At 44.1% G+C, this 27935-nt stretch overlaps 1 long non-coding RNA gene across 2 annotated transcripts; it reads right to left on the bottom strand.

The window, feature by feature from the left end:
• Positions 1-554: 554 nt before the first annotated feature.
• On the bottom strand, positions 555-27678 carry LOC115088872. Of its 2 annotated transcripts, none has more exons than XR_003855951.1 (4): positions 27601-27678; positions 26813-26920; positions 1806-1936; positions 555-701 (listed from the first exon to the last, which is right to left on the bottom strand). It is a non-coding gene; the product is annotated as an uncharacterized LOC115088872 (long non-coding RNA). The 2 variants fall into 2 exon arrangements; XR_003855950.1 differs by lacking the exon at positions 27601-27678 and adding an exon at positions 27284-27356.
• Between the last annotated feature and the right edge of the window lie 257 nt (positions 27679-27935).

The raw sequence follows: 27935 nt of genomic DNA, 5'->3' as shown, positions 1-27935 counted from the left end.
CCCCTTCCTTTTACCCCCACCTTTTTGTGGGACGTGGCTCAGGGATATAAATTGCCCTTGGAGCCTGTGCACAAGGTCTTTCTGCTCCTGTAGCCCGCTGCTTTTGGGCAGTGACTCTCCCGCTGTGGTGAATAAGGTGGCGATAAGGATACGGGGTTTCTGGTGTTACTCTGGGAGCCGTTAGATCCACAAACGAGGGGCTACGAGAGGACACTTTGCCCTCCTTCCTGTTGGGTCTTCCAATAACAGGAGCTAAGGGGACTGAAACCCACCCCAGCAGTCTCCCAGGGGTAGAGAGGGAAGGCAGGGTCTTTAAAAGTATAATGCTCCGATAAATTCAACATTATGTTTAATATATTTTTATTGAGTGAAAATATATTAGAAAACACAATCCAGTCATCATTGAAATAGCAAAACAGGAAAACATAGCAAGATGACCCCACTGGAAGACTAATGGCAGTACACTCTTTTCACCTTACACAGAAGGAAAACCCGCTACCCCCCCTCCCAACCCTCTCCTAACCAACCCCCCCCGGAGACGTAATCCCAAACAACAGTAGCCAGACATTCCCCAAAGTGGACGCTCAATCATTAAGAGCCAAACTGCGTGCTCTATGGGGCAAAGACTGTAAATATATGTCCCACGTGTCCAGAAAAGTCTTCCGCCGCTTGGGTGAAGAGCGAGCATAGACGGCATCCATCTGCATCAATAAAGAAAGCAGTTCATTTAACAGTTTTGTTTACCAAGCAAATAGTGTAAATCAGAAATTCAAATTCTTCTGAACTTTTGACAATGACATTCCAAGCAGGAAGAACCGTTTTACAATAGTGCATAGCCTTTAAAGAAAGGTTTTCTCTAACTCTTTTCCCGGTGGGATCCTTACTCCCTGTCTGATACCGGCACTCTCGTCAGATAATTATATATCTTTATCTCTGAGTAGTAAAGTCTGTCTCACTTGAAATAAGGTGAATGTAAAGCTGATGTCTGTTTAAGAGCCTAGGATTCGTTTCTAATGCTCCACTTCACAGGTGTTCCTGTGTATTTCCTTGCAGCGGATAAAGGTAAGTATGGCTTTTGTATTCGCTCCCTTCTTTCGCGGCGTTTCTTACGTTTGTCTGCGTCCTTTAACACTGTCGCTTTGTTCGCTCTCTCTCTCCTTTGCTTTCACCGTGTGTATCTCTCTGTCTCTTGCTCTCTTCTTCAGTCCAGCTAGACACTTAACGGCTAAATTTCCAAACGCCGGCGCACATATAAACAAGGAGATACGCGCGCGGCCAAGCCGAGCGCGCGCCGCGAGGATTTTTAAAGGGCCCTGGCCACATGCTTATCCCTTTGTATGTGCCGAAGACGGGCTGGAAGCGAAAGGGACGGGCTGGGGGTGGGGTCTGGGCGGGGAAGGGGGCGGGATCCAGCCGAGACAGTGCTCTTAAGCCCTATCCCAGCGAAGCGCCTACCGACAGATGGCCGGCACGCCAAACTTACTGCTGCTCCAGGGAGCAAGAAAGTACTAAAACAAAAAAAACAAGGGGTCGGGGAGAAGAAGGGAAAAGGGAGGAAGGATAGGCAGGGGGATAGGGAACTGGGGTAGGCCCGATCGCGTCGCCGCACAATTTTTACTAACATGCCTCCCCCTTGTGCACGCGACTGGGCACCTGCGCACACGTGCGCACGCCGATAGAAAATCGGGTACGCACGTGCGCGCGGGTATCGTGTTTTATAACGTGCGTGCGGCGACGCGTGCACGTTATAAAATCAGCGTGTCTTTGAAAATCCACCTATTAGTGTTTGTGTTGAGTGTACACACTTAGCTCTTCCAGATGAAGCCCAGTGCTGCTCAGTCTCCTCAGGCTCTAGAGCCTCGATGAATCGTTGCCTCTGGATCTGTAGTTCGATTCTCTCAGCCATCTCCTTGTCTGTCGCAGGTATCCTGACTGTCTTTAAATAACATAAAACATGGGTTACTTGCTCTATCGCGTCCACCTCATCCGAAGATGTGCTACTGGTGTTGCTACATGTGGTGTCTTCGCCGTCAAATTGAACTTGTTGCAGCTTAGTGCAGAAATAAAAAGATAAGCGAGGGACCCTGTCCTGGCTAAGAGAGAGAATGAGCAGTGGCTTATTTAACTCTTGAGCTTCCTTGCATGCACTCTTACCCGCTTCTACTTTCACACTCCTTCTGCACTGCATATTCCTTGCTGCAATCTTGAAAACGTGACCAAGGCTCCCTTTCAGAGGGTGTGCTGGAGGATGCTTTGGGACATTTCCAGAAAGAGCTTAAGACAGAAGAAAGAAGGCAAAAGGAGAAGAGAAAGCCTGGAGAAGCTAAAGACTGAAGAGATTTCTTTGGGTATGATAATGCCAGAGGAATATGAAGGGACACGTGAGAGAGTTTGGGACACAACTTGTTCCTGCTTCCTACAAGTAGTGATCCTGATCTACAGGCTCGTTTCTTGGATCAGTGGCCAGAGATCCAGCCACCTGGTATAACACATTCTGTGGTAAACGTATTGCTGGGTATGCGAGTACAGGTCATTTGAGCCTTGGCACACCAGATCTACCAGCAAGGGTTGTAATATAAGACAGTAGTAACAACAACCGCAAAGGATAAGCTTGGTGGCCAGACAGTAATCTGCTTCTGGACCTAACCATGCTACCCACGGAGGTTTACCCTGTGAGTTGGGAGATTGCACGCCAATACGTTAGTAAGGAGCCTGTACCATTGCACAGAAAGATAGGGAGAGGAGATTAGGCGAGAAAAGGGTTCCTATTTCATGCACAAAGGCATGTACGAGCACAAGTAGTATTTTGCAAGAGCCCGTATGCATACGTGTACCTGCAGTGTCACACATAAACGTGAAAGGGAAAAAAAGGGGATGGTGTAGAGGGTTCAGAAGTTCGCACACAAGTTAGCATTTGGTAAATAGGATGTATGCATTCATTACCGAACTTACACTTTTACACCTGATAATTATGTCACAGCTGTGAAATTACACTTGACTTTTGCAGTTTTTGGGAGGGAGGTCTGGGTTAAGTGGTGGACGGTCAGAATGGTGTGTTTGAGAGTCTGGCTGAGCTGTTGGGAATTGGGGATTATAAGTAAGCACACAAACAAGCACGTTCATAAGTGGAGTATACGCATTCTTTATGAAACACGTCTCTGTGTTTAACGCAGGGTTCCCATGCACAGATGTTACAATTATTCTGTGTTTAAAATAAATCTGCACGATTTTTATAAAATGGTTCGAGAAAGTATGCATTCTCCTATATTACAAATATATGCACGTACTGAAACATACAGGCTTAATTTCGGAACATAAGAACATACCTTTTGCCATGCTGGGTCAGGCGAAAGGTCCATCAGGCCCAGCATCCTTTATTTATTTATTTATTTTATTTAAGTTCTTTTAATATACCGATGCTCAAGACAAGGTCTTATCGTACCGGTTTACAATAAACAAGGGGAAACCAGTTAACATAGGAAGTGAAAAAAAAAAGTTACATTAAAACAGGGAAATCGAACATGGTAGTTGGAAGGAAAGGATAGATAATTACTATTCTAAACATAAAGATGGGTCAATCGGCAGGAGCGGTTGCTTCTATGTTAAACTTAAATACATATTTACATAGTATAAGACTTGGTTGTTCGAACAAGCATTCCCATAGAGCTAATGAGCAAGAAAAAAGGCATTTCATATCCTCCGTATCTTCCCCAGCTTACATCTTTCTGAAGAAATTAACACAAAACTGTACTTAAACATATGCAACACTATATTTTATCCTGTTACCAGATTCTACCAAGTTCAATGTTATTTACTTACTTATTTACTTATTAACCTGCTTTTTAGTTATTAACTGGTTAACCATTTTATATACTTCTCTCAAATTAACTATTTATGTTCATTTATGTTTATTTATGTTTATTTATGTTTCATTATGTTTTCTCAAATTAACTATGTTCAATGTAAACCGCTAAATGTTCAATGTAAACCGCTAAATGATCGTTTCCTTAGCGATAGTTATGGTTCCTTGTAAACCGGGGTGATATGTATACTATACAGGAACCCCGGTATATAAATTCTTTAAATAAATAAATAAAATAAATATAGATTCAATTGCAGAGTTAATATACAAAAGCAGTTCTGGAATAGTGTATACTTAATGTAGCTGGGAGAGGACATCAACCGGGGGGTGGAGGTCCTTCCAGTTACCATGGGTTTCTTCAGCGATAGGCCTGGGCGAAGAGCCAGGTTTTCAGTTTCCAACAAAGGCCAGCCCCGGTCACAAGTACCTGGCAGGATTCCTAAGTTCAATAGATTCCATGCTGCTTATCCCAGGGACAAGAAATGGATTTCCCCCCCAAGTCCACCTTAATAACGGTTTACGGGCTTTTCTTGCAGGAACTTGTCCAAGCTTTTTCTAAATGCAGCCACATTAACAGCTTTCACCACATCTTCCAGCAATGAATTCCAGAGTTTATTTATGCGCTGAGTAAAAAAAAAAATATTTCCTCTGATATTTTCTAAAGTGTGCAGCTCCCACCACACAATTTATAAAAATACAGCTGTAACTTTAGACACACCAGCTTACCTGTGTATGTGCTGCTCCATGCAGACTATTGAAAATTACCATCCAGATGTATTTATTTCTTTCCAATGACCATTTCTGGGAGCTCCAGGGGTTCCCGTTTGCCTGGTCTTTGAAAATCCAGTGGATGAGGTTGGGGGGCATGAAAGTGTCACTTCTACCCGTTCCATTGCCTAAAGTTCAGAGCCTTAGTGCTACTACACAAATCAAAAAGCAGTGGGAGGTTAGAAACACGTTAGACACTGCAAGTGACAGCGAAAAATTCACCAGAAGGATTGCTCCCATAAAATATCCACTGTCGCTCACAGCGGGATGCTATGGCTAGCTGAGCAAACTGGCCCTAAATTTCTACAGGCCAAAATACCCCCTGTGTCAGCCTTATTTGCTTTGCTAGGTATAGTTTTAAGGGACGGTGTGAATAACTGTTATTGTAGAATTGAGCAAAGGTTTTATCTTGGCTTCCTTTATATAAGAGAAAAAGAACATAAAATGTGCTATATTTGGTCAGACCAAAGGTCCATCCTGTTTCCAATAGTGGCCAATCCAGGACAAAAGTACCTGTCAGGATCCTAAAAGATCAATAGAAACCTTGTTGATTATCCCAGGGATAAGCAGTGGATTTCCCCAAGTCCATCTTAATAATGCTTTATGGACTTCTCTTTTAGGAACTTGTCCAAACCTTTTTTAAACCCAGTTACATTAACATCTTTTACCACATCCTCTGGTAACGAATTCTAGAGTTCAATTATGTGATGAGTAAAACAATATTTTCTCCAATTTGTCTTAATTGTATTACCTAATAATACGTGTCTCCTAGTCTTTGTACGTTTTGAAAGCGTAAACAGCGAATTCACATTTACCTTTTCCATGCCACTCATTATTTTATAGACCTCTGTCATATATTCTCTCAGCTGTCTCTTCTCCAAGCTGAAGAACTCTAACCTCTTTAGCCTTTCCTCATAGGGGAATCGTTTTATCTCCTTTATCATTTTGGTCACCCTTCTCTGTACCTTTTTTAATTCCTCTGTATCATTTTTGAGATGAGGTGACTAGAACTGCACACAATACTCAAGACACAATCACCTCATTGAGCGATTTATGATATTCTCTGTTTTATTCTCCATTCCTTTTCTAATAATTCCTTGCATTCTATTTGCTTTCTTGGCAGTCGCTGCACACTGAGTAGGGGATTTCAATATATTATAATGATTATCAATGATGACACTTAGATCCTTTTCCTGGGTAGTGACTCCCAATGTGGAATCTTGCATTGTGGCAATAGTTTGGATTGCTCTTCCCAAAATGCATCACTTTGCACTTGTCCACATTCAATTTCATTTGCCATTTGGATGCCCACTCTCCCATTTTCACAAGTCCTCGTGATTTAACAGCTTTGAATAATTTTGTTTCATCAAATTTGATCGCCTCACTCATCCCCCATCTCTAGGTCATTTGTATATATGTTAAAAAGCAGAGTCCCCAGTGCAGATCCCAGGGAACTCCACTACATTGTGGAACTGTTCAAGGCTGGTTGTATCTTTCAGGGCCGTAGCAACAGGTGGGCCCTCTCACTTTTGGCTCAAACCTAGCAGTAGGTTCATGTCCCATCTGAGTGTAGCAGCTAGAGTGCCTGGAGGCACTAGAATCACTTCCAGCCTATGATCCTCTGCTCCTCGACCCTTGGAGTAGACGTGTCAAAGTCTGAGGCCCTCAGTCCTTCTGTTTCCTGTTCGGTGATAATTATCGCCCCTCCTCTTAGACCTTTAAAAGTGCAGGATCACCTGGATTGGTTTGAAGGCTAGAAGCCTATTTACATAATTGATCTTCAGCAGCCTGGGAGATTTTACTATTGCAGAAAGCAGCTGCTTTAACCAGAGAGGGAGATTGGGAAACAGTAGAGAAAGGGCAGGGAGACTGGAGAGAAAGGAGATGCAGAGTGTTGCCAGAAATGAAAAGGTATTGTAGCCACTGCCATGAAGACCCGTATAGGATGGGATAAGAGATGTGATGCTAACCTTGGGCCTGCCAAATATTCAGTTCTGGCTATGGCCCTGGTATCTTCTTCCTTTATTTCTTGTGTTGGGGCTTCCTGGAAACATCTTTACTTCGCTTTGTCACTGCTTCCTCCAAGGCAGGTTTATTGGCCATTGCTGTACTTGATTTGTCTTTACTGTCTGATTAGGGGCTATCAAATGTAGACTCTGCCAAACAGGGAAACGTGAATTTTCTAGCCAACCTTTACTGTGAAGAAACACGTGGAGTGTGTCATCACCCAGAGCAGGATATGAAACTGGAGAGTACCCATAGGTGGGGGGGAGGGATTCCCTGGGTCCCCCTCCATAATCAGATGGCAAGGAGGGGGGAGAGTGTGTGTGTCTCCCACCGAGGCATCATCAGAGGTGTGAGAAGAGCTCCCCTCCACCGCCCATACTCAGATCCTCCCCCTTCACCTCAGCCACGGGTCCTGCAGAGTGCCCTGGCCCTGCTGCGGCTGAATCAAGAAACTTCGGCTCTAAGGCCTGCGCGAGCCCTCGTACGCTTGACAGGCTCTGAGGCCTTCCCGCTCCCCCCCTCACACAAGTTTAACAGGAAAGCCGTGTGGGAGCAGAAGGCAGGGCCTGTGAGCACGTGAGGGCTTGCGTGAGCCCTGCACCGAAGTTTCTTGATGGAGTTTCTCCTTCTGTAGGGTTGGCACTGCTAATGAGCCTGGTTGGAGGCAGGGCAGCAGCGGCAGCAGCAGCAGCAGCAGCAGCTGTGCTCCAGTGCTTATGAAAATTCGGCACTGGAGGGAGTTATCTGTATTGCCTCAGCCTAAATCTGGGCCTGTTTATACTGAGGCTCTGGGTTATGTTAAATATCTCAGCTTGCAAGCTGCAAAAATAATGAACCGGCCTGTCATTATTATCAGAGGTGTGCTGAGGATGGCAAACATCAATTTTCTAAACTTAAAAGCGTTAACAAGCTCTGTAATTTGCTTGATTGTTCCTGCTGACGCGGCCAGTTCTAAGAGAAGCTCGTTCAATCACCAGACGGCCGACAGTCTCACATGGCGCTGACTTTTCGTTAAGGTTTCATTCCAGAACTTTCACTGGGAAGTGTTCTCTTGCAGGGGTCCCCAGACTTTTACAGGGGAGGGCTGCCTGCGCCATCTCGAATCGCCAAGGTGGCTGAGGGGGTGGGGAGAGCCTTGGAGGTTTGATAGTGGGGAGCGGTGGGGAGCGTTGGGGAGCGGGGAAGCAGCGACGGGCTGTGTCCCTTGCAGTCTGGCTCTTTCGGCGATTCGGATTGCTGCAGAGGCGGGGAGGCAGGAAGAGGAGCTCCCGCGGAGGCATTGCAGATGGTATCATTAAAAAATATTCCTAGGAACATGGCAACCCTGGCCCCACCCCTGGAAACCGTGCCACCTACCTCCCCTCCTTCCTCAGAATCTGCATCTGTCCCGTGGCAGAGGTTAGGGGAGGGGTGGGTTAAGGATGGCATGCTTTTCCCCACTCACCCCTCATACACTCATGCTCTCTCTTCTTCCCCACTTTTTTCATCCCTATCTCTTCCACTGCCTCTTCCGCCCCCTTCCCCTTCTCTCACACTTTTTTCCCCTCCTCTCACCCCCTCTCCCTCATATGTCTTTACCTTCCCTTCCTTCCACTCCTCCTCTTCTCTCCCTACCCTCACTAAACCCCCCATGTAAACCTTGCTCTTCATACCAATTCGTCTAAAGGCAAGGAAAGTTTTGGTGATTCCAAAAATAATTGCACCGAGGGCTGAATAGGGACCCCTGTTCTGTTTGCACTTGGGGGTTAATATTTATCAAGGAACCTTATGAGGTTAAAATGAGCCCTGGAGATGGGCCGTCTTTGCCCTTACTATGTCACAGGGGCTACCACCGCCATTGGTCGACCCCAGTGACATAGTGAGGGCAAAGGGCTGTCGGCGCCATTTTGACTACTGGCAGCCGACAGCCCAAGTCCAGGAGATCGCTCCCGGACCGCTCCTGGACCCCCGCTGGACCACCAGGGACTTTTGGCAGGTCTTGGGGGGGTCAGGAGGGTGGGGGTTGTAGTAAATTAATTTTGGAGGTCTTGGGGGGCGTCAGGAGGGTGGGGGATTTTGTTAGATTTTTACTTTTTTATTAAAGATTTGTCTGCGAGCCAGATGCAGCCATCAAAAGAGCCATATCTGGCTCGCGAGCCACAGGTTCCTGACCCCTGTTCTAGTGGAAGGCTTTCTGGAAGTTACCAGGACCCAAGACACATCTTCAGAAAGATCGAGCAGCTGCAGGATTAACCTCTCAATATCCAGGCTGTGAGCAACAGGGCCTGGAGGTTGGAATACCACAGCCTGCCCTGATCTTGCGTGATGAAATCTGGGGAAGTCCTCAGACTGATCGGTTTCCGGATGAACAACTCCCAAAGGAGTGGAAACCAAATCCATCTTGGCCAATGAGGGGCTATGAGGATCATAGTCCCTCAGTCCTCGTGAAGCTTCAAGAGAGTCTTCATAACTAGAGAAATTGGATGATACACATACAATTAGGGGTAGATTTTCAAAGGGTTACGCGCGTAAGATATGCGCGTAACCCCCGAAAAGTTGCCCCTTCCACCCCCTGCACGCACCGAGCCTATCTTGCATAGGCTCAGCAGTGCGCGCAGGCCCCGGGCACGCGTAGGTCCCGGGGCTTTCCTGGGGGGGGGGCATGTCAGGGGCATGTCGCGGCCGGCACGTCGTTGGGGGCATTCTGGGGGCATGGCCGCGGCCTCCAGACCAGCCCCCGGACCGGAACGTGGCGCGCCGGCAGCCGGCCCGTGCGTGCAAGTTACGCCTGCCTTGGGCAGGCATAACTTTTGAAATAAAGGTAGGGGGGGAATTAGGGCCGAGGGGCGGGTTACTTAGGAGAAGGAAAGGGAAGGTGGGGAGCGCCGGAAAGAAAGTTCCCTCTGAGACCACTCCGATTTCGGAGCGTCCTCGGAGGGAACGGAGGCAAGCTGTGCGACTCAGCGCGCAGGCTGCCAATTTTGCGCAGCCTTGTTTGCGCCGACCCCAGATTTTAAAAGATATGCGTGGCTACGCGCATATCTTTTAAAATCCGGCGTACTTTTGTTTGCACCGGTTGCGCGAACAAAAGTACACGCGCGCTTACTTTTTTAAAATCTGCCCCTTAGTGTAGCTGTGTTTTAAAAAGGATTGGATAAGTTCTTGGAGGAGAAGTCCATTACCTGCTATTAATTAAGTTGATCTAGAAAATAGCCACTTTTACTAGCCACTATTACTAGTAACAGTAGCATGGAATAGACTTAGTTTTTGGGTACTTGCCAGGTTCTTATGGCCTGGATTGGTCACTGGATTGCTGGGCTTGATGGACCCTTGGTCTGACCCAGTATGGCCATGTTCTTATAAGACCATTGCCCCAATGGTGGGCAAAGGCGTTTGAGGCTAGTTTGCCATCTGACCTGTACAGAGAGCAGAACTGAGTTACCTTCCTGTTTCAGGGGGACAGAACAAGTCCACATCCGTCTTCCTCAGAGGCAGAAGATCTGGTTCGCTACCCCCTGGTCCAGAGACCACTCGTGGAGTCTGAAGACACTACTCAATCTGTCCGTTATCATATTCTCTGTTCCAGCCAGATACATGGCCCTGAGTGCCAGCCCGTAGGACAGGGCCCAGGACAAGATCTGGACTGCTTCCCCACACAGGATGTACAACCCTGTGCTTACTGCCTTCCTGCTTGTTGACATACCACGTAGCAACTTGGTGGTTTGTTTTTATCAGGACAATTTTGCTGGACAGATGATCTCTGAAAGCCTATAGTATGTACCTGATCTCCTGGAGCTCCGGGAAGTTGATTTGACACTGTGCTTCCTGGGCAGACCATAAGCCCTGGGTGTGGAGCCCCTCTACATGAGCTCCCCACCCCAAGGTGGACGCATCTGTGGTTAGGACAATTTGGTTAGAGGGATTTTGGAAAGACATTCCCCGTTCCAAATTCTAGAGAGCCTGCCACCAGGACAAAGAGTCCCAGAGAGGCAGAGTGACTCAGATGCGAGCCCAAAGGATCTGCATTGCCTGGCATCACTGCGACCTCAGGATCCATTGGGTTCTGCGCATGTGTAAGCATGCCAAGTTAGTGACATGGATGGTTGCAGCCATATGGCCCAACAGCCTCAAAGTGTGCTGAGCTAAAAAGTGCTGGCTCTGTTGAATCACTGCCGCTATGGATGCCAAGGTGACCACCCTGGATCATGACAGGAAGACTTTTGTCTGAGCCGTGTCTAGCAGGGCTCCTATAAAGTCCAATCGAGGACTTTATAGGACTGATGGACTGAGATGGGACTTCAGGTAGTTGATGACAAACCCTAGTGATTCCAACACCCAGATGGTCAAGCAAAAGGACCGATTGGCCCCTGCTTGAGAGGTGTTCTTGACCAGCCAATCATCCAAGTAAGGGAAAACATGCACTTCCAGTCTGCGGAGGTATGTCCCCACCATGGCCAGACATTTTGTAAAGACATGTAGAGCCGATGTTAGCCTGAACGGCAACACTCTGTACTAGAAGTGCTGTTTTCCTACCACAAATCTGAGATACTTCCTGTGACCCTGGAAGATCTCGGTGTGAGTGTTGGAGCTGTTGTCTACATTTGTAGATACTTTTCTGCAACTAGTGGTTCCTCGGATTACATTTTGCATACAAGATTTATCTCATATAATTATTCTTTTACAGATCTCATATAATTTCTCTTTTACAACATTCATCCATCACGGTTCTTAGTTACTACAGATATAAGTTCTTTATAATAATATTCCTCAACAATCTGCACTTATACTTATAGAGACTGTGTTATATAAACAGGATCATTTGGCTTTATTAATTTGATTTATTAATCAATTAGCTTCTTTTTTATTATTGACTAAATTACTTTTATTTTCGGGATTATTTATTTCCCCCCAAAATTAAGGTGATAGTGATAGTCCCAACCATTGTATGCTTATATGTAGATAACTTTGAACAGCAATTTATCTACTCATCATCATTTTGGGCAAAATCGTTTTCTGGAAGAGATTTATCAATGATATCTTTTGGATTTAGTCAGGTACTCTTGAAGCATTACAGGATTTAACAGTATGGATTAATACTTCAGATGTTAACTTGCAGTTCAATGTTCATCATCATGATCATGATAAATGTATATCTTTTTTAGTTTTTAATGATCTATAAAACCCCTGCAGGTTTGTTGACATCTATATATAAGAAACCCACTGATACAAATACACTGCTACATTACTCTTGTTTCCATCCACATGATTTGAAAGAGAAAAGACCTATTGGCCAATTCGTACAGCTACGTAGTTTATGCTCTACAGGACAGGAAGATCGAAAACAAGCAGAGACTTTTGGAACAGGGTTATTCTCCGGATGTTGTTAAAAAGGCATATAAATAAGCTCTCTCCACCAATCTTGATAAATTGTTGTGTGTATCTGATAAACCCTGAGCTTTCCCATTTGGTATGTGCACTCCCATATTCAACTAGATGATGCGCGATTAAACGTATTATTTTGAAATATTGATCTATTCTGGAAGTACATCAAGTGTTCATGGAACTACCTATTTTTGCCTTTAAAAAAGGTTGGAATTTGAGGCAATGATTAACCCTCTTCTTATGAGGCACTGAGAGCACCTTTAGAGCAGTTGGGTCAATATTCGAGTGGTTAGTGTTCAGTTCAGTATGTCTGCATGTTTTCAAGCTCACTGAATTTTCTCATTCCTCTTTACATAGGCCATTCAGAATTCTGGGACGGTCTGATTGAACTACTCACTATCAGCAGGTCATATACGCTATTTGCTCCTGCAATAAAATCTATATATAGCAAACTAAACATATGATTAGAATGCAAATTTTAGAACATAAAAGCTGTATTCACACTCTAAAACAACAAGCACCATTGGTTTCAGCAAGGACATACTGTAGATGATTGTGACATTTTTCATGATTAATCATGTTGAAATGAGATAGAGATATATCCTGTGCATTGGTGCAGCGAGAACAAATATTTATTTATACTTGGCAGACTTTACATCCTAAAGATCCCAATGTAGATATTCTGCATGTTTTTGAGAACATTGTGGTTGACAATTGGGATGTGGATTCATTTCAAAAGGGGGCCCTTGAAAAGAATTGGAGGGGGCCTCTGAATGAAACAAGCCTTATTTGTTGCATTTGTTTGAAAGGAATGCATTGGGCCTAAGCTAGGCCTGAGGAATGTAGGGACCGTGGCCTACACCCTAGTGTGATACCAGCGCCTCAGTCTAAGCCTAGACCCGAAGCCGGGGCCTCACCTAGGACATAGGCCAAGGCCCAAAGTAGGGGTTGCGGCCTAGGCCTGAGCACAATGCCAGGATCTCTGCGTAGGCCCAGCCTGATACCGAGGCCTCAGCCAAAACCTGAAAAAGTTCTTACCTGATCCATCAGGTATCCAATGGCAAGGCTGAGCTTCAGCCCGGACCCAGGCCTGAGGCCAGGTCCCAACATTGGGCCCTTCTCCTAGGACTGAAACTGACCCAGGCCCAATGCTGTGACCTGGCCTGTTGGCCAGGTCCTGATGTCGGGACATAGGCACAAACCCAGACACAACCTGACTCTGAGGCTGGGTTCTGACACCTGGGCTTCAGCCTAGGCTGGAGCCTGGACACTGGCTTGATGATGCCAAGGCCTAGGCCCAGACCCAGGTTTGATGCTGAGACACAGCCCAGAGGCCGGGTCGTGACACCTGAGCCTTCACCTAAGCCGGAGCCTGGACCCAGCCCTGATACTACGACCTGGTGCAGAGGCTGGGTCCCAATGCTAGGGCCTTGGCCTGAGGTCAAGCTCAGAGTCCAGGCCTTGCAGCTGCTCCCATGTTGTCCTCTTCTCTTCTGATGCCGTACAGCATTGCCATACATCAAAATGGTTCTGTCCACTAGGATAAATGCGCCGGTATTAATTAACTTTGGCACAACTCCAGAGGATGGTGCCAGAAGAGAAGAAGACTCGATGCGAGAGCAGATACGAGGCCTGGGCCTGACCTCGGGCCAGGTTGTGGCATCAAGCATGGGTCCAGGCTCTGGCCTAGACCAAGGCCCAGGCTTCAGGCCTGAGTCCAGTTAAGGCACCTTGCATAGGCCAAGGCTGCAATGACATATAGCTCCCTCGGCCTACGCAAGGCCTTGTCAGCAGATTTCCACTGGACCGGGTTAGTGGGAGCTGGGAGGGATCATGTTCCCAACATTTTTCTGGGTGGGAAGGCAGGAGGTCCCAGGAGGCCTCGTTTTTGGTTTTTCGCCATTTTTTTTTAATTGTTTAATTTGGTTTTTTCTCATGAATTTATTTATTTATTTATGAAATGAATAAAGCAATCCATGGATCGAAATTCATGGGAATAAACCTCCCATAAATAAACCAAAAACGAAAATGATTTTTTTTTCCTCTGCATATCCCTATTTGACAACATTTGGCATTTGAAGTCAATTAACGGTTACATTTTATAGTATATGGTGTTTGGAATATCCTATATAGCAGGGGTGGCCAACTCCGGTCCTTAAGAGCAACCATCAGATCAAGTTTTCAGGATATTCACAATGAATATACATTGGATAGATCAGCATGCAATGGAGGCCGTGCTTGCAAATATATCTCATGAATATTCATTGTAGATATCCTGACAACATGGCCTGTTTGTGGCTCTTGAGTATTGGAGTTGGCCACTCCTGCTGCATAGTTTTAGAAGCTTTCTTAGCAAGTTTCATATGTTTATATGGATATCATCAGAAATGAGAAGTAGGACATTGTATATATGGAAGGCGGAAGCCACTTAAAAAATGTTTATCAGCATGATTCAAGAGTGCTGATTGGTTATGGGAATACCATGTGATATGCTGGAGAACATTTAAAGATAGATATGTTCCATACACAGGAGTTGTTGGGAAGTTTGTGATAAGACTGGAAAACGTCATTGAAGAACTTTTTGCAAACTCATTAAATAAGTTGTATATATATTTTAGTTTTAAACTCTTGTTTTAAACTTTTGATGGGTTCTTTTTAATATAGCATTTAAATATAGATAGGATATGATATGTGTGAAATTTGTCAGCAAGATTAAAGGATGCTGCTGAAGTGTTTCTGATTAAGTCTTATCTCTTTTTAATCTTATTGATTAAATTATGATGGGGCCAAAATTGTTCTATTAAGTTAAATTGCTATTATTGTCTGTGTGATTTTGCAGCAGGCCAGCCAACAGTTCATGTGTAGCTGAGAGTTAAGGTGTGTAAATGGAGGATAAAATTTATGGCCGATGGCTTCACTGTGGCTGTGATTTAAAAGGTCTAACTGTAGGATGCAGTAACTAACTAATGTCATGTGTAGGAGCTTGAATGTGTGTGTGGGGGTGAGAATGGGAGCTTGAATGTGTGTGTGTGAATTAGAATGGGAGCTTGAATGTGTATATGTGAGTGAAAATGGAAGCCTGGGTGTGTGAGTTGGGGGGGGGGGTGAGAATGGAAGCCTGTGTGTGTGTATGTGTGGGGGGGGATTGAGAATGGAAGCCTGGGTGTATGTGGGGGGTGAGAATGGAAACCTGGGTATGTGTATGTAGGGGTGAGAATGAGAGCCTGTGGATGTGTGTGTGTGTGTGTGTGTGGGGGGGGGGGTGAGAATGGGAGCCTGTGGTGTGTGTATGGGGGGGGGAGAATGGGAGCCTGGGCATATGTACATGTGAGTGAGAATGGGAGCCAGTGTGGGTGGAATGTGAGCCTGAATATGTATGTATAAGAATGGGAGCCTGAGTGTATGTCTGTGTATATGAATGTGAGTCTGAGTGTGCATCTGTGTGTGCATAAGAATAGGAGCCTGGGTGTGTGTCTGTGTGTGCATAAGAATGGGAGCTTGGGGGGGGGGGGGGTGAGAGAGTAAGAGCTTGTGTATGTGTGTGTGTATGGTAGAGCATGTCAGAGAGAAAGCCTGTGTATGTGTGTAAAGAATGTGAGCTTGTGTGTGTGTGTGTGGGGGGAGAGAATATGAGAGTGAGAGCATGTGTGTGTGAGGGAATCTGTGAGAGAAAGCATGAGCCTCTGTGCGAGTGTGTGTGTGTGTGTGTGTGTGTCAATGAGAAAGGGAAGAGGACAGTAGGAGAAGAGAGACCCTGAAAAGGAATTAGGAAATGACAGGCAATGGAAAAGTGGGAAAAAAGAGACCAGGACCCACTGATTAGAAAATACAAAGATCAGACAACAAAGGTAAAAAAAATATATATTTTAGCAATTGGAATATGCCTTCTTTGGGAATGTGCATTTCTTATATTTTTGTATTTTGCTCTTTCTTCAGTATTCCATTGTTCAGAGTCTAGTTTCTCAGGCTTTCTATTTCGGTTTTATCTGCATGTTTCTAATTTGTAGTCTCTTATTTCTATATTAGGAAAGGGTCAGTCTCTGTGTGTGTGAGACTGAAGTGCAGTATTTCTGCTCTTGTGTAGTTTCTCTGTAGCAGTCCAGCTTGTTCTGTTACTCCAGTAGGTGATGTATTAATGTTTTAGGGCCTGGTGCAGTATTTGCATTGCTGTTTTTTCATAAGGTTGCTGTTATTTGAATCCTGAGAGTCAGTGCTGTGACTGTATGGCAAGGCTCTAGATGCCTCTTTCTTTGCAAGAGTTTGTGTTACTTCACAAATTGCAGTGGAGGGTTATTTTTTACTGAGGTAGCACCAGAATTAGATTTTTTTTTTTTTCATGTTGGCTGAAATGTGATTTTTGTTTTATTGGATCTGTTTGTTTTCTTTGCCTTTTACATGATATACTTCTGCATTTATAAACTGTAATAAACATAAAATAAATTTAATACAGATTAATAAAGAATTTTTAATTCTGGAAAGTGCTTGAAATAATTGAGGTAAAATGTTTTAAAATTTCACTCATAATGGCTGTTGCAAACTACTTAGGAAGTCACTGTAGAGTGCAGTATCTGGCATTATTTATCAATAAGAATACAATTAGTAGGTCTCAGACCTGCACGCCTACAGCCCACCCATGTTAACCTTGTGTCCACCCAAAAAAATCAGTTATCCGGCTACAGTTAGCCCGATAACCTGTCCTGGATATTCAGTGGGGTAAACGTCCTACTGAACATCCTGATTTTAAGTTATCCGGCTAACATTAACCAAAAAGTTGAGACTTAACTGGCTATATTCAAACAACTATAGCCATTTAAATACTGTAAAAAAACAAAACAAAATAACAACAAAACCCCCCCCCCCCAACCAGATTGCGATCTAAAGCCCCAACCAGCCCCTCTCCTCCCTCCCGGTTCCCCTCCCTTGCGGGTTGAGCCTGCCCACCTGCTCCCGACAGTGCCCTGCATTGGATGGGACGCAACAAAACAGAGGCCGGGATCAGTGACAGTCTCTCCCCCTCCCCACACCCCTCGCTCCCTGGTCAGATAGGGGTTTTTTTTTTTTCAAAAAACTCAACCTTTGGGGCCCCCCCCCCCCTTCCCTCCACCCCCAACCCTAAACCTCTCACCCTTGATATGCCTTAAATTATATTTCTCTTCCGCCCTGTTGCAGTAGGCCTCCTCCCGAGACCTGGGCCCGACGCTCCTGCATAGCTTAAGCAGTCTTCCGCTGCGGCGCTCATAACTATGGCGGAGGCCTGTGCTTAGGCTCAGCCTCGCAGGGGGGAGGGCTGGTTGGGGCTTTTAGGAGCTTTTTTTTTTCTCATTAGCATTGCCACTTAACTGGATATCTTTTGAAGCAGAAGCAGGTCTAAAGTTATCCGGCTAACCTAGGCGGATATACCCAATATTCGCCTAGGTTGGCCGGATATCTCAGCCCCTCCCCTGGAACGCAGTCAAAACACCCCTTTTTTTTTTATCCAGCTGAAATTTAGACAGGTAAGTGGCTGAAAATCCCACATTTGCCATTTAGACGGATAACTTTTGAGTTTCCCGTCTAAATGACTTGAATATGGCATTTTTTGGGGGTTTTGAAGTGACATTATTATATGTTTTTTCAAAATCCTCTTTTACCACTTACTTTTTCGTTGTGCAGGAAAATGGGAGGCCTGCAGGGTAAAGACCGTGGAGCATTGATTCAGAAAGCCCCGGGCAGGACAATGGATCTCCACAAAAGCACAGAGTTTTCTTATCCTGGACTCCTGAAGTGGACACTCCACAGCTGCAGGAGGTACAGGAGCAGAAGGAGGTTCCGGACAAGCTTACATTGCGCCTGCAGTCTTACCAAGCATTGGTTCTGCTCTCCCAAATGTTAATTCCGCTCTCCCACGCATTGCTTCAGCTGTCTCGGGCATTTGCCTGGGTAGCCAAACATGCAGCCAGCTCAGTGGGGTTCATATTTGCCAGAGCTTGATGTAACATCTCTAGTTTGTAGGTTGCCCCAGGAATGAGTGGCCTACGGTATAAAGAGACCAATCCAGGTAGCTGACAGTGAAAACAGACAAGCTGGGCATCTTCCACCTATGCCAACCACACCTTCCCCTTGAGTTGAGCCCTCAGGTGATGAAGGCCAGCAAGGCTTAAGCAACTGAGGAAGCCCCCACTGCAGATAAGAAGCTAGAAGCATGGAACAGAGTGGGAAGTTGGAGCATACCAGGAAATCAGGACCATTACAGAGGTCATGCAGGAATGCTAAAGGCAGGGGAGAAAGTCTGATACTACATTCATATCCAGCATAGCTCTCTGCTTCAACGGCAGGGGAGAAAGTCTGATACTTCACGCTTATCCAGCATAGCTCTCTGCTTCAACGGCAGGAGAGAAAGTCTGATACTAGGTGCATATCCAGCATAGCTCTCTGCTTCAACGGCAGGGGAGAAAGTCTGATACTAGGTGCATATCCAGCATAGCTCTCTGCTTCAACGGCAGGAGAGAAAGTCTGATACTTCGTGCATATCCAGCATAGCTCTCTGCTTCAACGGCAGGAGAGAAAGTCTGATACTAGGTGCATATCCAGCATAGCTCTCTGCTTCAACGGCAGGGGAGAAAGTCTGATACTAGGTGCATATCCAGCATAGCTCTCTGCTTCAACGGCAGGAGAGAAAGTCTGATACTTCGTGCATATCCAGCATAGCTCTCTGTTTCAACGGCAGGGGAGAAAGTCTGATACTTCACTTTCAATGCATATCCAGCATAACTCTCTGCTTCAACAGCAGGGGGAATGAATAAAAGTGGATCTATATACAGACAACAACCAACAAGGACTGAATTACATAGTCTGGGTAAACAAATAAGTATGGGTGTAGCTTGCTTATTGCGGCGGTTACTACCCCTAATTAAGCTAGATATTTCACTTAGATGTAGCTCCAACACTGCTCTCTACATTAATGGTGGAGGTGGAAGGGAAATGGAACCAAAAGGTTACTAAGAGCCAAGAGTAACAGATAAGTATGATAAAAAAAAAAAGTGCGAAGCTTGCTGGGCACACTGGATGGGCCGTTTGGTCTTCTTCTGCCGTCGTTTCTATGAAAACATTTTCTGGATTCTGGCAACAAGGATGAAGTCACAGTACAATGACCAGGGGTAGGACAAAGCTCTGGCAACTGACTAAGGAAAAGTCTAAATATAAATAAATGACTAGGCAGAAAACAAAATGGCTGCTGTGGGGAAATGATAGACACAGAGCTGGGAGGACTAGATAGGCAGTCCAAGCAGCTCACCACACCACATTCAGGTCGAAGGTGAAGTCGGCAATGGATCCTCACACTAGTGGTAAAATATGTGGGTACTCCCGAAAAATAGAGAAATAGAATGCGCTGTTAATAAGCTTTTTAAATCGCGGTCTACTGTCCCTCCCGATGCAGCCTGTGGGGCGAAACATGGTGACCATGTTGGGGGATACTGACCTCCTCTAAGTTGACCATTTTTATTGAAGATTGTGGAGTTTCTATACTATAATAAAGATTAAGACTTTTTGCTAAAAATCTCGTAATTAATTGTTTCATGCTCTGCTTCTTCTGTTGGTACTTTTGTACCTATATAACTTTAGCAGATTTTCAAAGGAAAACAGTCTCTTTGGAAATTCACTAAAACTTGGGCAGAAACCATATTACCTGTGTATACTGCACCTGCCATATCTAAGGTGGTTTAGGTGAGGGAAACTACACACATATACAACCTTAACTTGGGCTTTTCCTAAAATGATGGAACACGCATTACCAGGGGCTTGGGTCCTGGACTCAATCTACCAGATCTGAATTGCAGGTTCCCCACTGGAGGGGAAGGATACATTTCCAAGGCCCTAGGCATTAAGGGGCAGATTTTCATAGTGTTACGCACGTATATTACGCACATAACCCCGAAAACCCGCTCCTGCGCGCGCCGAGCCTATTTTGCATAGGCTCGGCGAAGCGCGCAAGCCCCGGGACGCACGTATGTCCCGGGGCTTTGAAAAAAGGGGCGGGGCGTGGGCGGTCCATGGTGGGGCGGGGGCATGGCCAGAGGCCTCTGAAGGCCTGCTAGGTCAGGGAATCGCACGCCGGCACTTGGCCGGCACGCGCAACCTACGCCTGCCTAGAGGCAGGCGCAACTTAAATAATAAAGGTGTGGGGGGGATTTAGGTAGGGCTGGGGGCCGGGATAGGGGAAGGGAGGAGAAGGTGCAGGGGGGGGGGGGGCAAAAGGAAAGTTCCCTTCGAGACCTCAGAGGGAACAGGGAAAGCCATCGGGACTCCCCTAGGGCTCGGTGCGTGCAAGGTGCACAAGTTTGCACCCCTTGCGCGCGCCGACCCCGGATTTTATAACATGCGTGCGACTGCGTGCGCATGTTATAAAATCGGACGTAGATTTGTGTGCGCCTGGTTGCGTGCACAAATCTACGCCTGCACGTGGGTTAGAAAATCTGGCCCTAAGTGTCTAATCCTCTTCTAAGTGCCAATAAAGAAGCTGGACATTGTGCTGACGTTCCAACATTAACTTTACTGAAGAAATACTTCAAACAAAATAAAATGAAACCTGATACAGATTTCTTGGATGAAGCCCATAAGACAATTTAAAAGCTTTAAACCTATGAATCTGTGGTTTCTAATCTATCCCTCTTGGTCGCTTTTTATAGAAGCTGTGAAACTGCCCTGGGCAAAATGAAAAAGGGTCCTCAGTATCCCAATTTCAATTTCACCTTGAACTACCTGGGAAACACTGCTTGCTTTTGATCTCGCCAATTTTGTTTTCCTCATCTCCTCTGTTGTAGCTTTTAGGCCCAATTTTGGTTGTTTACTGGCTAGTGGCTAGGCCTATTTCTCACAGTGCATACAAAAAATCTCTCTCTCTCTGTCACACACACACACACACACACACACCACTTATATGTGGGCACTGCAGATTAACCTTTTTAGCACAGATGAAAAAAAACCGTGACAGAAAAGATACTGGCAAGTCACTGCTTCTCTTCTAATTAAGCAGTATACAATCAGAGCAAAAATCATTATCACTGCTGTTTGCTTTTGTCACTGACGCTGTCCTTGGCCCTGCTCCAGTGGACAGACAGTATGCAGTGACACCTTCGCCTCTCGCTCACAGTGACAGCGGAGCACTGCAGTGAAGAGAGCAAAAAACCCTCTGCCAGTGCCAAGTTTTCATTATCTCCGTCTTTTAAGAGCCTTTACTTTGACTCTGTGAAAGCTGCTGAAAAAACACAAGGCCATGCTCAGATTTTTTTTAGAAGGAGGATATGAGCGTTAATTGATTCAGATTCCAGATGTAGGTTAGTTTAAAAAAAATGCTTCACTGTGATTGGTCCTCCGTCCTGTCTACCTGCCCACTTCTCCCGCCTCAGCTCCGCCTGGCTGCTACCTCACACGGGCACTGACTGCTTGCTATAGTTACTGGTCTCACACCAGCGGGCCATAGGCTGGGATGGGAAACATAAGTTATAATTGCATCGGCTACCTGGTTGGTATTTCTACTGGCTGAGGATCCCGGAAGGCAGTTCACTGTTGCGTCCCCCATCAAATTTATTTCCCAAATTGGTTCCTCTGATGGTCAAGCCTCCCAGCAGAAGAAGCTTCCTTTTATGACATTTGATAATGTTTTAGAGTTTCTGGATAAACTGGGTGACTTCATTCCTTTCAGACATCCAATGCAGAAAAGGCGTTATGTAAGGGCAACAGTGGGGAGAGTGGGTGTCCCTTCATCACAGGCCTTATTCCGCCAGAGCCCACTGTAATCCACTACTTTTCCTTTTCGTCAGAAATGGGAAGTCAAAAATAAAAAAAATCTTTACCTCCCCTCCACGCCCTTCTCTGGGTTTCTCTGCCAACGTTTAGAGTCAAAAGTAGACCAGTTTGCAGAAAAGGGAAACTTTGTTTTCCCACCCTTTTAAATTAGTGCTGATTGATGTCTAATGCATGACACATGTGTTAATCAATGTTGTCAGAAGGTAGGTGTATGTTTTATGAACTGTTAAAGGTAGTCACGTGGGAAAACACTCAAGGAGTCGTGCCTTCCATTCAGGAAGGTAATAAACCTACTAAACTGCTAGCTTGGCAGTTAAAAAGGCAAATTTCACAAAGTCATATCCTGATAATTAGAGACGGGGGGGGGGGGGGGGGTAGCAGTTTATGTTAACGATCAGATAAGGGATAGATTTGTCCAGTTCTATAGGGAGTTATATTCAGGAGAGGGTTCTGTTTTAAAAAGAACATCGATGATTATTTAGAGGGGGTTCACTTGCCTTTATTATCAGAAGATGTTTCCCAAAAATTGGATGGGGAGATTTCACAGGGGGAAATTCATGTAGCAATATCCTCTCTCAAGACTAATAAATCCCTTGGATTGGATGGATACACAGGGCACATTTATAAGAAATTTAGGGACTTAATTATCCCTCCAATCCAGTGACCCCATAATTCACTCTTGCAAAATCCGGTATTGCCTACTTCTATGGGTTTGGCGGGATTCATAGTTCTTCCAAAACCAGGCAAGGACAATACTTTATGCAGTTCTTACAGACCAATTTTGTTATTGAATTTAGATCTGAAGATATTGGCGAAGGTTCTAACAGCCAGATTGAATAGAGTGCTACCGGACTTGGTACATGTGGACCAATCCGGCTTTATACAGGGTAGACAGGCTGTGGATAATATCCGTAAAACTGTAAACTTAATTTGGAATGCTAGGGAAGAAAAGGTGCCATCGATCCTGTGGGCATTTGAAGCTGAGAAAGCATTTGACCTGTTCATTGGGCCTTTGTGTTTAAGGTTTTACAAAAGATTGGGATTAGCTCCAACTCCAAAGGCATGTATTAAAGTAAATGGCTCCTACTCGGGTATCTTTGAGTTGAGCAGGGGCATGAGACAAGGGTGCCCATTGTCACCATTGCTATTTGCCTTGGTAATGGAGCCTTTAGTGGGGATTATTAGACAAAATGGGAACATTAGGAGAATTCCTGTTGCTCATGCTCAATTTAAAATATCCTTATTTGTGGACGATATTTTATTTACTATAGCCAATCCCCTCTTGTCCTTGCCAGTGTTAGTTAAAGAATTGGATAAATATGGTAGTTTCTCGATTTAAAGTCAACATGAGCAAGTTGGAACTGCTAAATATTTCCCTAGACGATCCTCAAATAGGTCTAATAAAGGAGAAATTTCCATTTAAGTGGGCAAAAAAGGGCATTTGATATTTGGGAATTCAGGTGAGGGCAGATTGGAGGCTGTTTGATATGAATTATATTCCTCTACTGGAGAAAACAGTTTGAGATTTGGATATATGGTCCCCATATAATTTTTCATGGTTAGGACAGATTGTATCTATTAAAATGATGTTATTACCCAGCTTGATCTATCTTTTTCAGACACTCCCTATTGCGATTCTGCCTGGGTACTTGAAAATTCTTCACAAAAATGTTTTTCATTATATTTGGAAGAGAAGGCCTCCCAAGATGGCAAAAAGGGCGCTTTTTTGAATAAGATCAGAGGTGGATAGGCTGCTCCTGATTTTGAGAAATATTATTTAGCTGCTCAATTGAGAGCTATTTATTTTTGGTCCTCTAAATCTAACCTTAAGCAGTGGGAATACATTGAACAGGCAAATCTACCGCATGGATCACATTAGTCCAGAATATGGGGCTTGCCGGAGGTGGGTAGTTATCATAAAAGGGTGATTCCTTTTTTAGTGTTGACAATGAAGATCTGGCGGAAATGGAGGCAACTGTTGACGGGCCATGAGTTCTTCTCTCCAATGATGCCTCTGGGCCTTTATAGCGGAGTATGCTGTATATCTTGTCCCAGGGTGATTTTTGCCGGTGGAATCAGAAGGGGGTTCCGTGTTGCGGGCAATTGTTTTCTAATTTGGAATTGTTAGATTTTGAAGATATAAAATTGCACTTTGGCCTTTCTGAGTCTGAACATTATAGATATATACAATTATTCCAATTTTTTTCTAGTGACTCAATCTAATGCCAGGTAGCTCGTGCCTTTTCTGATTTTGAAGATTTGTGTTTTCAGCAGACTACAAAAACGGGTATAATTTCCAGAATGTATGTGTTGTGGTTTCTCAAGCCACTTCTTCCATTTAAACATGTGTTGGAATCTGATTGAGGGAGATCTTGCTCTGATAAACAATGGGAAGCATGCTAAACAGCAATAGCCAAAAGCTAAATTTCCACAAAAATAGTAGAAACTAATTATAACATTTTGTTTAGATGGTATATTATACCCCTAAAGCTTCACAAGACGTATGCCAGCTATTCTGATACATTTTGGAGACATAGTGGGATGGTAGGTTAATTAACCATATCTGGTGGTCCTGTCCAAAGTTGAGACCTTTTTGGATGTGGATTGAGACAGTGATTAAAGAAATGTCTTCTGTGTCCATTCCCTTCAAATCTGGGATACATCTTCTTTCCCTGTATCCATGCAATTGGACCTTTGCGAAGAGGACTTTGGTGAATCATTTATTGTGTGCAGCACAAAAAGAAGTGGCTGCTCACTGGAAGAAGGAGGCTATCCCATCACCAACGTTATTTCTTCGGAGGACTTGGGACATGCATTATTTGAGCTACTTATAAGCTGTTAGGACAGTCAAGATGGCCTCCCATGTGCAGATCTGTGAGCCTTTTCTTCATTGGTATCAGCAGTTGACGTAAATGTGGACTTTTATAGTTGATGTTTGATTTATAGTCTCTCCTTCTTTCGGAGCTAATCTGGTATATATATATACTACCTTACCTTGCTTACCTTCATTTGATGGACTTTATTCTCTACAGAAGCAAGAGCTGGGGGAGAGGGCATATACTTCCCAAAACTGATCACAGTTCTGTAACCTTTCATGTTCTATTTTATTGAGGTGATTGCCATTGTTTATTTATTTATTTTATTTATTTAAAGTCTTTTCTATACCATCGCAACGGTTTACACGTAGGCACGTTAATTAAAGTAGGTGAATGTGTACACTAGAAAATTCTAACAGGTGCCACCAAAGGTCCAGTTACAATATATCATATAAGACAATCGATTGTTTAGTGACAAAAGTCATGACCAGGTGTACCAGTTAGGTACTATTCCCGGGTAAAATTCATATTCTCTGTGCTTTACAATTATGTTTGTTGTGAAATAGAGTTGTTAGACTATTATCATGCACATTCTGAGAATAGTGCTGTGTGCTGGTGCTCTTTTGCCTATTCCTGTATATTTTCTATTCTCCGGTCTCTTTTAAAAATGCTTGTTTGTAGACAAGTTGATCACATATTACCAACATGTATTATGCGCTATGTTTAATATTTTGCGTTGGTCTGTAAAATGATTTTGCGGAATGCTGTTGTGATGTTCTTAAGTCAATAAAATACAAATTACAAATTGTAAAAAAAAATAAAAAGCCATGTTTTTAAACCTTTCTTAAAAGTTTTGAGATTGGTGGCAAGTGGCTTTAGAATATATCATTCTGTTACTTGTGATATTAATAAAGAATAAATTGTTTTTAAAAAGTAGTTTTATCATATTAACTTTGATATGTTACTGGAGAAATACCTATTTTATGCACATATTATCCCTTAGAAGTAGTTAAAATACAAATATATGTCTTCAGCTTAAAAATAAGAAAGAATTAGCATGATAATGCCAGGAGAAGAAGAGAAAGGATGAGTGAAAACAAACCAGAGAAACAGGAAGCAATACAAGCAGGGTAGTCTGTTTGCACCTGCTGTGTGACTTCTGACTATGAGGCCAATGTTATAATGTGTGCCAACTTTCCTCAAGTTCTCGTGTAAATGCAGCATTTATCACACAATTATGAGCAGGCAATGTTAATAAGCAAATGAACTAAGATGATAAAGTATGAGTATACTTAGCAAATGGACTTTATCACAAACACTTAACTATCCGTCCCTGAGGTGCAGTTAATTTTCTCAGGATAATTTATCTGCAACAAAATTAGCATGGATACTTTATGTCTGTGCTGATAGGTAATGAGCTGTTTTGCATAATTTATCATCCCTTTATCCCATTAGTATATTTTTGGTGCTTAAACTCACAAAAGCTGAAGTTTGTGTTAAAAGCGCTGTCAGCATGCGAGCACCTAGATTTCGGATGCTGACAGCACTTTTTACACACGTACTCACGTTTGCACGTTTTAGAGGTATTTTAGTAGATGGGCCTTTTATGTTTGCACAAATGGCTTAGCCACGCCATAGTAAAAGCAGAATATGGAGCTCGGAGCATGTTTTTTTCTATCAGACAACATAGCAGAGTGCACTTAAACTCACAAAAGTGAGTATGTGTGTAAAATGTGTGTGAAGGCTAGGTGTTTGCACCCTAACAATGTTTTCATATGCGTACTATAGCTTTTGCAAGTTTAAGTGTGAAAAAACGTGATAATGATGTCATGAGATGCAAAATTATGCACAACAGCTGATCGCCTGGTACCACAGCAACTGAGCACACCCGCTAACTGCTTTGCAAACACATAATCACAGGAAAATGAACTGCGTCTCAGGGAGGTATAGCCACATTTCTGCAATAAATCCACAGGTGAAGTATATGCCTACTTTACTGTTTTGGCTTATTTGCATATCAGGTAATATTAATATTACCTGATAATTGCTTTGCTTAGTAGGGCAACATTAGAGCCTTATTGACTAAATTCTAAGCTCCACACAGTACATGTGTCTTTTCAGTGCTAGGTAATCCTTATAGTGCTAATTACAGCAAATTAAAAATGTGCAAATATCATCTTGGCCTCTATAAGTGATGCCACTCCACAGTTACCCATCAATCAGCCACGGTCTGTCCTGCCATCTTCTGACTTCAGCTGCTGAAAGGTCACATTCTGACCCAGCCGCAGGTTGCACGTTCTCTCCAAAGTGACTTGAATGGCTACAAATAAAATAAAACCCAAGACATGAAATCGTTTCTGATTTATTCACATTTTTAAGATTTTAGCAGGCGATTTAATCCTGACAAGAAATTATTCCTCAAGGCAAACAAATCAAACTTAGGAAAAACACCACAAAAGAAAAAAAAAAATACCAAGACAGCCTTTCGGAAAATCAAGCAGAGGGGAGAAAAAAGGAAAATACAAACTCAGATTGCAGAGGAAAAAAAAATATTCCTAAGAAATGAATTTAACAGGTAAACTGAGGAGATAAAGTAGCAGTGAAATCCAGAGAGCACCGTTTTACACACTGCCATGTTTCACGTGAGGAATAATCTAAACACAGGGACAGCATTCAGACCCACCGAGGGCTCTGAAAGGACGGGGTTTCTCCTCCAGAGATCAGAAATGTTATTGGTACTGCACGCAAAACAGTAGCTCCTTCAGTAGTAGTGAAATCCCACACCCCCCCCCGGGAAATCCTACCCCCTCGGGAAGGGAAAGCAGGCCAGCTGCCTTCTGCCTACGTGCGTCCCAGCTTCAAAAGGCACCTTGCGAGGAAGCCACATGCTTTTGAAATATACTTTGACAGCAGTTTTCTAGCCAGTGGCAATTTGCAAATAATGAAATGTGATCTGAGAACATGGCAATTCGAAATGGTGATCTCCTCGTTTCTAGTTACCCTTGGGTGGTGGTGTGCCAGCAGTGGAGGGGTGATGAGCATCAAGCCATGCTGCCAAACTTAGAACATCCATGTACCCATGTAACAGTCGCAGAGAAACCTAGCCAGTGATAAAGAATCAGCTTATAGGGGCAGTCTATAGTTAAGGGTTACCTTGGCGGAGGTCACCGGAGCTCCCATGCATGTGCCGTTTGTAATGATTAATCACTTCGGTACCAGGAAAATGTTCATTCTTTTTGGAAAAGCAGTGTTCCTTGTTGTTTTAATTTGTGGGGATGTGGGGAAAGTAAGAGTTTGAGGCCTGGTAAATCTTGCAGACGTTCAGAGCGCTTGGA

Source organism: Rhinatrema bivittatum, chromosome 3, assembly GCF_901001135.1.
Source record: "Rhinatrema bivittatum chromosome 3, aRhiBiv1.1, whole genome shotgun sequence".
Taxonomy (NCBI): domain Eukaryota; kingdom Metazoa; phylum Chordata; class Amphibia; order Gymnophiona; family Rhinatrematidae; genus Rhinatrema; species Rhinatrema bivittatum.
The sequence above is the reverse complement of the archived record's forward strand: the minus strand, read 5'-3'. Positions and strand labels throughout refer to the sequence as shown.